Source organism: Equus asinus, chromosome 20 (assembly GCF_041296235.1).
Source record: "Equus asinus isolate D_3611 breed Donkey chromosome 20, EquAss-T2T_v2, whole genome shotgun sequence".
Lineage (NCBI taxonomy): Eukaryota > Metazoa > Chordata > Mammalia > Perissodactyla > Equidae > Equus > Equus asinus.
In genome coordinates this window covers 68,200,654-68,215,064 of record NC_091809.1, presented here as the reverse complement: position 1 = coordinate 68,215,064, position 14,411 = coordinate 68,200,654, and the positions used below count along the sequence as shown (strand labels likewise).

The 14,411-nt window shown below is 40.7% G+C and overlaps 1 protein-coding gene across 2 annotated transcripts in view; it reads left to right on the top strand.

Annotated features, from left to right (window-relative positions):
• FAT3 (FAT atypical cadherin 3) overlaps positions 1 to 14,411 on the top strand; it is a 616,260-nt gene that overhangs the window by 278,523 nt on the left and 323,326 nt on the right. The window lies entirely within an intron of this gene.

Below are 14,411 nucleotides of genomic sequence, written 5' to 3'. Positions count from 1 at the left end.
TCTGGTTGGTATGTTTTGATTTCAGCTGACATCAAGGTGAAGTGATCTAATAGAAATTAGAGGCTTTCACAGAGAGCCTTAGACTTGCTTTATTCAAAATAAAAAACAGTGATTCCCAGTGCACTCACAGGGCCAGCTGCTGCCTTTCTGTTTCTTTGGGGAGAGTAATCTGGCCCATGCTGGGTTCCATGGGTAAGCTGGCTTTGTGACACCTCTACTTCTAGGAACTTCTCCTTTGCTTGGCCTTAGTCAGCTTACTGTAAATGATCTCCTTAAAGCCTTAAGTTTAAGCCTCAGATTTCTTGTGATTCCCGTACTACCCATCAGTGAAGTGTCAATGCTTAGAAGAACTGCCAGTGTCTCAATCTTTACATAAAATATACAAAATTTTAATTTTCTGGTCTTTTGCTTAAAAAGTTTCTGGGGATAGTACTGAAAACTTAGTTTGTTGACTAAGGATTGGAAAGAGTAGGTGGAGAGTTTGGTTGAATGCATTGTGAGACAAGTCTGTACACTGGAAAAATGCTTTGCAGAGGAAATCTCAGAGGTTCCTTATTTTCCTGTGATTTGCCTCTTTTAGAGCGGAACAAGGGAGTCAAATGCTCAGTGAGAGTTGTGATGAATAGAGTTTGAGTTAATTGAAATTTAGAAGAATATGAATAAAATAATATTGCTATTTTGCCTAGGCAAATGAGTTGATACTGGTGAAGTTAGGCTAGGTTGATATTTGTTGGTATGGACACACACGGCTTTCCTGACAAACTACTGACAGAGTTGATAGTCCTTTCTCCTGCCTGTTATTTATTAAAGCAGAAATGTACCACTGACCCCACGTGTTTTATAAATGTCAGCTTCCCATTAACATAATTTGAAGAGAATGCTCAGTTTTTTGGAAACTGCTGATTTTCTCTAATGATGAGTGGGTCAGTCATTTGGTTAAGCAGAGGTTGGCATTCTACAGTGGTGAATCAGGATGTGACTCAGATTTCATTGTAAGAAGAGTGGTCATCAGCTATCGGTGTCTGATTGAGGCCTACTTAAACTTGAAGGAGAAGACATAGAGATTTGAAGCTAGCCCATCCTTTCAGTGCCCCATTAAGTAGGAGAAACTGCGCATGTACAGGAGGAGCCCTTGAGCTGTGCTGGGAAGCCCCTCCTGGTTCACTTTCTCAGTATAGCAAAGAGCTCCGTGTAATATGGTGATAGAGACGTGAATTCAGATACTTTAGAAAGTCAAGAAAGAGAGAGAGAGAAAAAAAGGCACAGTAAAGAAGTTGAGGGCACACCCATCTTCAGATTTCACAGCCCCTGTGGAATCTGAAACCTCTGTGGTCAGATTCTGTGTCTTCCGTGTTAATTCCATGGCCGCTGGAGTCATGAATAGTGAGCCCAGCACCCTCTTTTTGTTAAGTTTAAGGACCCTGCAAAAGGGCAGTTTCAACTCTTCTCTTCTTCTGCTTATGACGGAAGATAAAGAAAGAATCAATGCCACAGGGAAGAATTTGCATTGGATGTGAAGAATATAGATTGCATGTTATATGCAGAGGAGAATATGTAGACTCATGTAACTAAAACTATCTTTTATACAGTTTTTAAAACTTTGCATGTGAATTCTCAGAAAGTACTTATTATCACAATTTGGCTTGTATTGCATAATGAGAGCCTTAATCATATTTATAATTTCTCTGTCTTTGCCAAAGATTTTTACAAGCATTTGTGCCAGCAATGACATTTAAGACCAACTTTTCTAATTGTCTAAAGGAAATATATAGCATACTTTGTAATTTTCAGACATATGATTAGAAAATACTGGATTTTGTTTATCCATTTATTCACTCACCAAGCATTTATTGTGCCCACTAGTTCTCAAACAAGATCTAATAAATAGATTTATAGACTTAAGATATGATCTAAACCTTTCAGGGACCCAGAGGTATGTGAAATTAACAAAATAATTAACAAATATTCATGAAAGTGAAAGAGTGCAATAATGGATTACGGTAGAAGCGTTTCACTCAATATGGGGTTGGCGAGAGTGATGGTCAGGGAGTGCTTCATAGAGGAGGTAACATCTGGGGTTGGAAGTCCTAGATTTCAAATCCTTGCTCTGCTCTTCCTAACTGGGAATCACCATGGACCACAGCAAGGTAAACATACACTAAATCAGACAGTCCTGGCCTCACCAGCTTTGTGAACTCAGGCAAGTTATTGAACCTCTCTGAACTTTACTTTTCAGTGAGAAAAAGATTGTTGCAAGGAATATGAGAGTCCTCATGTGAAGTGCTTAGCACAGTGCCTGGCACATGGAAACTCTGCAGCTGAAGTTGATACCCCATCCTGACTGCTTAACTCCGGTTACAGGCATGCCATTTAATGTCCTTGGACCTCAGGCTGTTACCTAGAAAACGGGAATGACCTTGCTTGTTTCACAGGGGTTCCTCATGAAGACTGTCATGATGTGTTTGAAGGTTATTGGTAAACTGCAAAGCTCTAGAAGAATCATGTTATCACTATGCCTGTTTCTGTTGAGATTGGCAGAACCACAGCCTGGTATAATTCTCGTTAAGCTGGTTGCTGTATCATGATGCCTGTGGAGCAACCTTCAGCCAGCTCAGCAGTCTCTATGACATGCTTAATTTTTTTTTTTTTTAAGATTTTATGTTTTTCCTTTTTCTCCCCAAAGCCCCCCAGTACATAGTTGTATATTCTTAGTTGTGGGTCCTTCTAGTTGTGGCATGTGGGACGCCACCTCAGCATGGTTTGATGAGTGGTACCATGTCCGCGCCCAGGATTCGAACCGACAAAACCCTGGGCCGCCTGCAGCGGAGTGCACAAACTTAACCACTCAGCCACGGGGCTGGCCCCGACATGCTTTAATTTTTGACATTTCTTCCTGTCTCTCTAATGTCATTTGTCTGAAATAGTTGTGTTAATGTAGCACTTTTCAGTGATGAAACAGGAGGCGTACCTAACCAGTATGTTTAGGAAAGACTTATGCTTCAGATTTTTTTAACTAGATATGGACTCTAGTAAACTGACCTTTCATTACTTCCTCTGTGGTGGAGCTCAAATTTGTAAAGTTTTGTTTTGTTTTGGCAATGCGCTACATAATAAATAAAGATGAAAATGATTCATGCAAATTCAAATAAAATTAATCCTTATAGTCCACAGCTTGCAGCAGGTAACAGATGTCCCGGACTCAGGGAGGGAGACATCTTTATTGAACACTCTGTTCTCTACTGAAAGAACCGTTTGATTTCTTTCTACTAGATCTAAAAATCACATAGAATCAGTAGTCTGTGGACCTTCTTCAGTAATTCCTGTGGCTTGAGAAGAAAAACGAGGAGCCAGCCCCATGGCCGAGTGGTTGCGTTCACGCACTCTTGCTTCGGTGGCCCAGGGTTTCGCCGGTTCGGATCCTGGGCGCGGACATGGCACTGCTCATCAGGCCACGCTGAGGCGGCATCCCACATGCCACAACTAGAAGGATCCACAACTAAAAATACACAGCTATGTGCTGGGGGTCTTTGGGAGAAAAAGGAAAAAATAAAATCTTTAAAAAAAGCAGAAAAACGAAGCTGTAATGCTGCAAGGTCCTTTCTGGCCTCTACAGAGAACCCTTGATTAATTCCAGGCTGCGAAGTTGGATTCCTTCAAATGCAGCCTCCTTGCATAGGCCTGTCTTAACTGGTCAGTAATTGGAGCCCTACCCTCCTGTTCTGAGCAGGAGACACCCAACAGGCTGGTGTTCACGTGCCTCTTTGGGGGCGCAGGAACTCAAATGCTTCCTGCTAGCACGTGTAAGGAAATCCAAGCTGGCCACTGATTGGTCATCCAGGCTGAATGGGGGAACAGGTGTGGGAAGTTCCTCTAGGGTTTTGGAATGTTTATTTTAGTCATGTCTACAGCATGGACTCAGCCACTTAGCACCGTGCCAGCATGCCAGCATTTAGTACAGCACTCAGTAAATGTTAGTTGTGTTGTTACCACTAATCATCCTCTATTCCCCACCGGAAGAAAGTTTGCATAAGTTGCAAGCATACTGCTTCACAACACCACTGTCTTTTGAGGAAGGCATACTTGAGAGGCAGCAGTGACTTTCCTTACTTATTGGTATGTAGCACTGGAACCCTCTATTCAGTTTTACAAAGTGTATTGTGCACTACTGTTTATGGCTGCTGTTCTAGAGCCAGGTGTTGGTGGAAGGGTGCTAGACGTAGAAGACAGTGTCCTCACTCAGGGATTGCAATCTCAAGGGGAAAATAGGACCATCACATATATGATATACGTTAGCAAAAGTGTAAGGCAGTTTATAAGAAATAAATAGTCAAACTCTGGGAATATAAGCTGTGAACAGAATAACGTATCAGGGTGGGGCAAGGTCAATGCCAGCTTGAGTAAGGGGGACTGAGGCAAGGACTTCACAGACCTGAAGCGGGCCCTGAAGCATGGGTCCACCTGCAGAGAGAGAAGCCAGACAACTACCCAGGGAATAGAAACAAGTTAAGCTGGACTTGAAAGCCCATCCATTGATATTTAGGTTAGTTTGAGAGGCATTATATCATTAGAAAAGGAATTTTAAAAGTCTCATAAATGTCCAGAGTGTTGTAAGATACTAGAAGTAGAAAATATGCACTTCTCTTTTGTTTTTTGGTTTGGTGATATTCAGATTTTAAAAAGCCTTGGATTTTATATCTTCCTTCTGAGAGGCCTACTTCTTTCATTATTTTAGAGAGAAAAAGCATACATAAGAGAGATCCCTTGATTCTTTCCTTTGCCTCTGTTAAACGTGGATCTAGGATTAGCATATGCTGGGTGAGAGCCTGTGGCCATGAAAGTGATCCTTGCTTAATCCAGATCTGATGGTTGATTATCTTGGGCACTGGCTTTCTAAATTCTTTCCTGCAGCTGCCATGTCTCCCTTTGGCCCGTGCTCTGGTCACTGGCATCTCCACCTTATTTAAGTGGAGGCAAAGCTCAGCTTTCTTTTATTTTCCATGAGCATCTTGGGATTAACCTGACCAAAGTGTACTTAATGTGTAGGAAGATTAGCTGCCCTCTCCACCAGGTGAGTGTAGAGAAAAAGATCCTCTTCAGAAGTGTGTCTGCTACAGGAATACCTCCAATCCTACCCTTAACTATTGATTCCTTTGGGGTTAGACATTTTTCCCTATTAAAACAGGAAGGTAACTTATTAAAATATTGGATAACCTTAGTTTTTTTCATCAACTCCAAATAATATCAGCTTGCCTTTTGCTAGATGGTATAAGACATAGTGGGTAAGTATTTAAGGGGAGGAGTAACAGAGAAATCTAGACCACACTTCAGCTTGAAGATAATCACCCAGCAAGCTTGTTAGACTATAAATTCCTGGGGTGGAGCCCAGTGATTTTCATTTGTAACAAGTTCCTGGGCGATGCTGATGTTGCTTTCCTGAGAGTCTGGTTAACAAGGCTCTAGAATTTAGTGTCCAAAGAGAAACAAGACGGAGGTAACACGGTGCTAAGAGACCCACCTGAGGACAAGGTCGCCAACTTTTTTCCATACAATCTTGCCTTATAGTGCTGGAGTTTTGAGATTTGACTGTGAATTCAAAGTGCTGTCTCCACCCACCCCCAAAATCAACTCTCATACCCTTGCTTATACTTCCTGTTTTATAAAGTGGATAAAAATGAAAATCCTGTCTCTAATCACCTCTGAGCAAAAACATCGCTGATTCCTAAGTCTTGTGGTTAATAAAAATCTGGGTTGTATAAATGTTTGGATACACTTGCATTATTTCCAAATATATAGAATTAAGCAGAATCTGTTAGTTAAGTGAAATTCAAACCTACTTTAATGAATACAGAAACATTTGATATTAGTATGCCATTATTAAAACATTAGCTCATGAGCTCGTGGTGGTCAAAAATAATTTGGTATCATAAGTAAGCTAAGCCTTGCATTTACGCACAGCCCTGTTTGGTGGTAATCTGCTTAGAAAACCACCTTTTCCTGGAAAACAGAAGGAAACCTTACTTTATGTTATAAAAATCACAGATTAAAAAGAGAAACCGCACGAGGTGAGGGACAAGGATATAAATATTGGAGATTTTTCTTCAGAGTGAACATTGTAGAAATCTCTTGTTACCATCTCTTATTCCTTATTTCTTCCTAATGGAAAGCTAAATTCTCCTGAACGGGTAGAAGTGGCTGCTGGATGATGAGTTGATATTCATAAGTACAGGCGCAAAGCAGATAATGTAGCGAATGAGTATGTATGAAACTGTAAATCACCCTCGCTCCTTCTTTCAGCCATGAAAGGAGGCCTTGTCCTATAGAATATTAAATTGTGTTCATTTAATCCAACAAGTCCAGTAGAACAAATCGGGCTCTTGCAGATTTATCACAGGGGGTTATTTAAATTCAGCAGTGACCTTTGCATCCCCGTGAATGTGCTCAAATGAACAAGGACAAAGGGAACTTTTCTGCACTGTCATTATGTCCCTGGGGAGGCTGTGCATTTCCCCATTTGATCAACTCACAACTGTGGGCTGAGGGGATGAGGGTGGGGGCTCAAAGGGTGCAGAGGGCGTGGTCAGGGCGGGCCATCACAAAAAAGAATGCACTCTCTCCTGGGGAGACTGTGGCCCTCCTTCCTGGGGGTTGACTCTTTTTGAATGTTGGATGTGAATATAAGTACCAATTTCAGAGTTTCTCAACCTCAATATGGTTGGCAGTTTGGACTGGATAAGCCTTATTGTTGGGGGCTGTCCCATGCATTATAAGATGTTCAGTCACATCTCTGGCCTCTACCAGATGCCAGTACCACCCCTCCCCCTAGTTGTGACAGCCAAACTATCTCCAGATATTGTCAAATGTCCCCTAGGGGGTAAAACTGCCCCCATTGAGAACCAGTGAACTAATGTGGAATATTTTGCAAGACTCTGTTTCACATTGCCGTTAACAAAGCACACTGTACAAAATGAATGACTGGCTATGGAGGTGTGATGGTAATGATAACTAAAAAAACAAAAAGTACCTATGTGCGTCTATATCCATATCTACATATAGATACAAACATGTATATTATTAATAATAATAAAAATGAAATAAAATGAAAAGGGGAAGAAATCTAAAACTGCCTCTCACTTCCCTCTGACTCCAAGTTCTTTGGATTTTAAAGGCCCTATGAATACTTAAAATCAAGTCCATTAGAAAAGAAAGAATGAAACAATAACAAAACTTCAAACAGAATGAATGTGGATGAAGTTATCATTTTCTCAGCTCTTAGTATTTGGAGAGGATTTGGCTGGTAAAAGATTCTCATCAGAATCCGTTTTGAACCATGTTCTCCAGAAAACAGCATGAAGAGATTATCTAGAGGGTTCCAGGGTTTATTCCCTTGAAATGTTTAAGCAGCTTCAAATCTTGTTCTTGCTTAACGTCAGCCCTCTGATGGATAAAGATGTGGATTGTTTCTTCCCTGAAATGAAGGTGGATGAAAATTTTTTTAAAAAATCCTTTTGACCTCGGTTGGGGATTCTGCGTCAAGTGTCCAGATTAAGGCTCTCTGAGGTCTTTGGATCCCTCGTAAGGATGCGGTGCTCATTTACAAGCCCCAGGGAGGTGGCAGATTCATGGGGATTTAGACTAGGTCCCAGATCACTGTCTTTGGCTACATCAGGGGATTGTCAAGGTTTTGCTAAGTGGGAACTGGTGCCACCCTCAGAAATAGGCAGGAGACCCTTGACCTCCAAATTAAGTCAAGTTTAGAAGGACAGTGCTGCTCCTTAGACAATAGCATGTGTTTTATTCCATTTATGAGATTCAGATCTTTGAGTTAATTTGACTATTGCTTGAAAAAAATGATTTTCAGGTGCTCATTTTATAAAACTGAATTACAGGCAGGCATGGGGAACTTTGGTAAAAGAAAGAGAGGATTGAGCAGGCACAACCTGGAGAGCAGAGAAATGATGCTGCTGAATGACTGGGAACTTACACTGCGCTTGCAAGTGGCTCAGAGGCGCCTCCCGGAGGGGCAGAGTGCTGGTTATTCTATGTGGCTAGCGGTGTTGCTCCATCTTCCATGCTGCTCCCATGTCCCGCTAACCCGCCAAGAAAGAGTGTGGAGAGGGGTGCTGTTCCTCGATAGCTAGCCTGCCCTTGGGCTCAGCTGCTGGCATAGCTGCTGCTGGAAATTATTGAGAATTATTTGGGAGGGTGATAGAGTCACGTAAATAAAGCAGATGATGGAGTTGTATATATATATATAAAATGAGATTGATTAAGGTAATAAATTTCTCTTTTATTTCTTCTATCTGGGCATTAATTCCACAGCAGTAATTTACAGCATTGGTTTATTACTTTCTCCTGTTCTGAGAGAAACAGTGAATTTTAATTGAAACCACTGCCTGCCTCTCTTCATTCTTCCATGCCATTGTCAGGGAGACTACTGGATATCCCCTGGGTGTGTGCCCCTCCCTCCCAGGTATGATGGGAAGGTGGGAAGCATAGGTTGGCTCTGTGCCCCTGCCTGCCAGTGTTTTCGTATATAAGCTCGCTTAGCTCTCACCACAATCCTTGGAAGAAACTGGGACTCTGGCACCTAGTGACTTGCCCAAGGTCTCTCAGCTAGTCAGTGCATAGCTAAGGTTGGTCTGATTAATGGTCTATAATGCTAAAGACAAATGCTATCAAATTTGAAAAATGTAAGCAAACTCAATAAACATGTGAATGATCCTAGAACTTTGAAGCTCAGGGAAATCTGTCAGTTGATTGTGTGTACCCTCTTGGTTTTACACGTATATTATGGGTTAAATTGTGTCCCCCAAAAAGACAGGTTGAAGTCCCAATCCCCCTGTGTCTGTGAATGTGACCTTATTTGGAAATAGGGACTTGGCAGACGTAATCAAGTTAAAATGATGTCATGCTGGATTAGGATGGGCCCTAATTCAGTGACTGGTGTCCTTGCTGGAAGAGGGAAATTTGGACACAGAGACCCAGACAGAGAGGGAAGACGGCCATGTGAAGATGGAGGCAGAGATTGGAGTTAAGCTGCCACTGACCAAGGAATGCCGAGGATTGCTGGCGACCACCAGAAGCGAGGAAAAGACCGGGAAGGATTCTCCCCTAGAGCCTTCAGAGGGAGCATGGCCCTGCCGACACCCTGATGTGGGACCTTTAGCCTCCAGACCTGTATGAGAATAAATTTCTGTTATTTCAAGCCCTCCAGTTTGTGGTACTTTGTTATAGCAGCCCAAGGGAACCAATACAAGGTATGATCTTGGGGTACAGGTGGGAAAGTGGAGCTCTCCTGAGGGAGCAAAGCTAGTTGGCGGAACTAAGGGCCACTGACTTCTAGTACAGTGCTCTTTTCACGGTATGTATTGTTAAGAATTTTAGCAGTTTTTGCACTAGTGAAGCCTGACTTTAGTTAGTTTTTTGGTTTGTTTTTCAATATTTTTGACCAAGTTGAGTTTAATTATTTGGATAGTTCTAAACAAGATAGGGATTTTGAAGACAGACTTGTGTGGCATTGAATTATTACAATCATTTCAGGCCTTCTGAAAGATCATCCATGGATGGTGCTCTCATGCCGTACCGTGCCAACTGTGGGAGTATTTTTATGTAAGGCATGAGGCCCCATGGATGTTACTGTTGACTGGCATTTGGTGTGCCTCCTAAATCAGGATCTCATCAGAGTCTCATTTATTTTCTCATTTCTCAGTCTTTAAAGTGGACTCTCTGGAAGCACTCTCCCTTCAGAGCACTGGAAGTTTCTACCTTAAAAGCTACTACAGGATGAAGTGTCATTTCACACTGACCTTGAGAACCTGAAGTCCAGTTTTAGTATTGTTAGCTATCATTTTCTGTCATTTTTGAATGACTTTGTTCCTAGCTTCTTGACATTCTTATGAAAACGTACAGGTGTTTTAAAAATCTATACATTTTATTCATATTGAGGTAGACTGTTCTTGAAAGCATGTGGAACTCTGACAAAATTACAGAGCCAGCATGTAGTGAGTTATTGAAAGCAGTCTTATTGCATTTTAGCAAAATGACACATGCTTGTTTAGCAGGTTGCCATGCCTAGTCATAGTTACACTTCATAATAAAGCTGGAACAAGAGAAGCTACACAGAGTAGTGTTCAAGAGCTTGGACACTAGAGTCACATGTCTTCATGTTTGAATCCCAGCTGGACCACTTGTAGCTATGTGATGTTGGACACATTATTTAACCTTTCTGAGCATCAGTTTCCTCTTCTGTAAAAATGGGAATAATTATAGTAGCGAATTGGCTTGCCGTCAAGATTAAATTAGTTTATATATATATATAAAGTAATCTAAAAAGTACTTAGCGTCAGGCTGGCCCCGTGGCCGAGTGGTTCAGTTCGCGCACTCCGCTGCAGGAGGCCCAGTGTTTCGTTGGTTCGAATCCTGGGCGCGGACATGGCACTGCTCATCAAACCACGCTGAGGTGGCGTCCCACATGCCACAACTAGAAGGACCCACAACGAAGAACATACAACTATGTACTGGGGGATGTTGGGGAGAAAAAGGAAAAAAATTAAAAAAATCTAAAAAAAAAAGTACTTAGCATATAATAAGCTCTCAATAAGTGTGAAATGATATTGTCATCACATGTAGAGTTTTGTTTTAGTTTGTTTGGCATCCACATTGTATGATTAAGGCCTTAGTCAATTAGTGTTTTCAAGTTATAAATAAGTATAACACTTTACCTGTGGGTTTGTTAACTTTCATCTTGTAAGATGTGTCCATCTGCCATGCTGACTTCCATATATGTGATCATCTAAATTAAATTGTGGCTGAAAAGTGGACTGGGATGGGACTAAAGAGAGAGCTCTCTCTCAGGCTCCTGGAAATTTCTCTCTCTGTTTTAGATATATCTACTTCCCAAGAATGGAATAGTAAGATGCCTTAGAAACAGCACTAGTAGTAATAGTTGAGTTATCCAGATTTTAGTCCACTGACTGCCACTAACTACTCTTAATAACAGTGGACAAGTTTACCTCATTTCTATAAGCCTCGGAAGCCTCACCTGTAAATCAAAGAATTTGAACAAGAATCAAAAACATCAATATCTGACACATGTACTGATAAGACGTTTGTTGCTCCCATGGCAGACATCATTAATGGGTTATAACAACCTTTCATATTACACCTACACTTGGCATCCATATCAACCTAAGACTAACGGTGAGCTGGTATGAGAAATTATGTTTGTTTGCCATTGAAGGTCCTGAGACCATCTCTACCTCTGATGGTCTTTGACACTGGCATTAAAGAGAATGAAGGAAGGGGACTGATGGGACAGACTGTAGAAATTCATTTCACCAGGACTTTGTGCCTCTGAGAAGAGGCAAATAAAGAGGTGAAGACAGTTTTCAGGGTGTAGTGAAAAGGAGCAACAGGCTTGAAATCTCACAGAGAAGGTACCTTGTAAATAACTTTGGAGATATTTGCTCAGCCCACAACATCATCCCTTGCCTCTGATCCTGACCCCCAATCCTTCCCTCCTTGACATGGAGACCAAGATTCTCTCTTCCAGGAATTTGTTATTGGGATTCAGAGATAATCTCTGGCTGTAGTGGAATGGAGGAGTTGTAAACCTGAGAACTGAGGGTGAATGTTTGTGCCCCCTCCCAATTCATAGGTTGAAACCTAATGCCCAGTGTGATGGTATTGAAGGTGGGGCCTTTGGGAAATAATTATGTCATGAGGGTGGAACCCTCATGAATAGGATTAATGCCCTAAAAGAGACCACAGAGAGAGCCCTCTTCTCTTCTGCCATATGAGGATGCAGCTAGAAGATGTAGTCGATCAATCAGGAAGTGGGCCTTCACCAGACACCAAATCTTCTGGTGTCTTGACCTTGGACATCCAACCTCCAGAACTGTGAGAAGTAAATTTCTGTTGTTTATAAGCCACCTGGTCTATGGTGTTTTGTTATAGCAGCCCGAAAGGACTGAAACAATGGCTGTGTGCCTGAAAAAGCTGAGAGACAGACAGACAGATGGGCTCTGATACGCTTAATCTTGAGACTTTCCAATGGCTGGTCCAGATTTTTGTGATACTGAACTGTGTTCTTTGCCCTTAAATTCTCTAGTATACACTGTAGTAATAATACAAAATTTTGCCATCAAAGTTTGAAAAGAGTTTCTCTTTATATAAGTGAAAGAACCATAATAGACTGTTGCTGTGGAAACCAAGTCAGGGAGAGGCTCAAGAAAGAAGAAATGTTCTCTAATGTCGGTTGCTACACAAAGGTTAAAGACTAGAAGACGCCTTTAGATTTGGTAATTAGGGGAGAGATCAGCGAAAAGTATTTGTCTTTATAAGAAACAATTATTGTTGGGCTTTTTCATCTACATTAGCTCGAATGCTGACCACCACTTTTCATCTTTCATTTGTGAAATTCTCTGGGTCATGACCCCAAATATTTGTGGTCTCCAGTATGTGCTTGGATTAAGTCCTGTCTCTCTTTATTAATAGTTCTCAGATGGATATTTACTGGTTTAAATTTTATCTGTAGTATTCCTTGGGAAAATTTGCCAACAATTCTGTTGAAGGGAAATTATCTTATTTTGGACAACTCAGCTTATCCTGAACCTGCTGAACAAGATGTGCATGATAACCACCTGTCTTCTAAGAATTTCACCCTGTAAAATTCACCCAGTACACCCACAAGAAGCCTGGATTCCTCCTCAATTGGAGCTCCATCTCATTCATATACTAGCCATATGGCAACGGACAAGTTTCTAATTTCTTATGGCTCAGGTTCTCCATCAGTAAAGTGCGGATGCTAACTGAGTTGTTGTAAGGATTAAACAGGCTAATGTATTTTATAAAGCATTTAACTTAGCCTTGCACGTATGAAGTGCTCAACAAATATTAACTCTTATAGTTATTATTACATGCGTTCAAAATTCTTGCCTTTCAACAGAATTTGCTTATAAACAATCTTGTGTGGAAATTGATGAAGAATCAGTCTGTTTAAATGCCTTGAAGGTCTCAGCTATATACTACATGTTCAGTTTTATGAAGGCCTGCTCTATACCAGGTACTGTCCTAGGCATGCAGGGTCCAAGGATGATGAAACGAGGACCCTAATCTTTAAGATCTCCTAGTCCAAAATGATTTTACGATCAACTGTTGTTTATTGCTACTGTCACATAGCTTAAAAGTGAAGAGATTAAGTAAATAATATTAAGGTTATTTTATGGGACTTTTTTCTGGCAATAATAAATAGTTAGAATATTTATTGGTCATTTTAGGAAGGAAAACATCTGAGAACATGAGTGAGGAGATGTAAAATAAATCCATCACATTAGAAACAGACTATTACAGGCAGAAAATGCTGAACCTCTGCCAGGGCACCATTTTTAAATACATTGCCATTGCAGGTACTTCAGTTAAGCAAGACAAATCCAATTTTACCTCCTACCACTTAAGTTAATATCTCTTCTTCGTAAAATTTCCTATTTTCTAAAGACATACTTCATCTTGGCTATGTACATACTGAATTGTTCGTTTTTCACTTAGTTAAATTGTTTTCTGTCATAGTGAGAAATGCTTTCCCTTGAAGAAGTGATGTTCATACACGGGAAATAGGGATATTTATTAAAATGGTTTATTATGAAACTAGATTTAGACCTATTACTATAATTTTAGTGTTTAAGTACTTTTAGTGCCCAATGAAATGACTTTCAGTGTAAAGTGGGCTTTGATAATCAGAGTCTCCAAAGTCTCACTTTTATAGTTAATCAAATATACTGGTGGATTTATATTTACATGTCTATGATTAGAAATATTAGAGATGTTTTCAGTAGATGTCTATCAATGCTTTGCTGGGTTGTAATGACTAGTAAATAATTTCAATTATTTCGTACCTTCATCCTCTGATTTAATAAGGCTTTATGGATTTTGGATTCTGTGCATAGGTGTGGGAAGAACACAAAGAAATAGGAAACTTCTCAGGCCTGAAAGAACAAACAGGCTGTTTACGAGATAGAAACACTTCACAATAAAGGAAAAACCTGTGTGACTTGTTCTTGAAGTTGCATGCTGGAATATTAGTCATAGCTAGTATCTCCTGAGATAGAGGAATGATGCATAAGTGGTTTTCCCAGATAACTGAGGTTTAACCCTTTAAGTGTCAAAACAACAACAACAACAAAACATCTATATTTCTGGGCAACTTTCCAAAGGGTGTTAAATGTGTCTTTCAATTTTGAAGCATAGTATTCTGAACGTAATGGTACAAGCAGGCGTGGCTTCGTGGGCCTCCATCCTTATGCGGCCATAGAGGGTCCAAGTGCAGAAGGGCCACACATGTGCTTTAATGCTCTGCTGTCACTCTCTGGAAATTCTTAAGAATTTTTGAACAAGGGACTTAGCATTTTCATTTT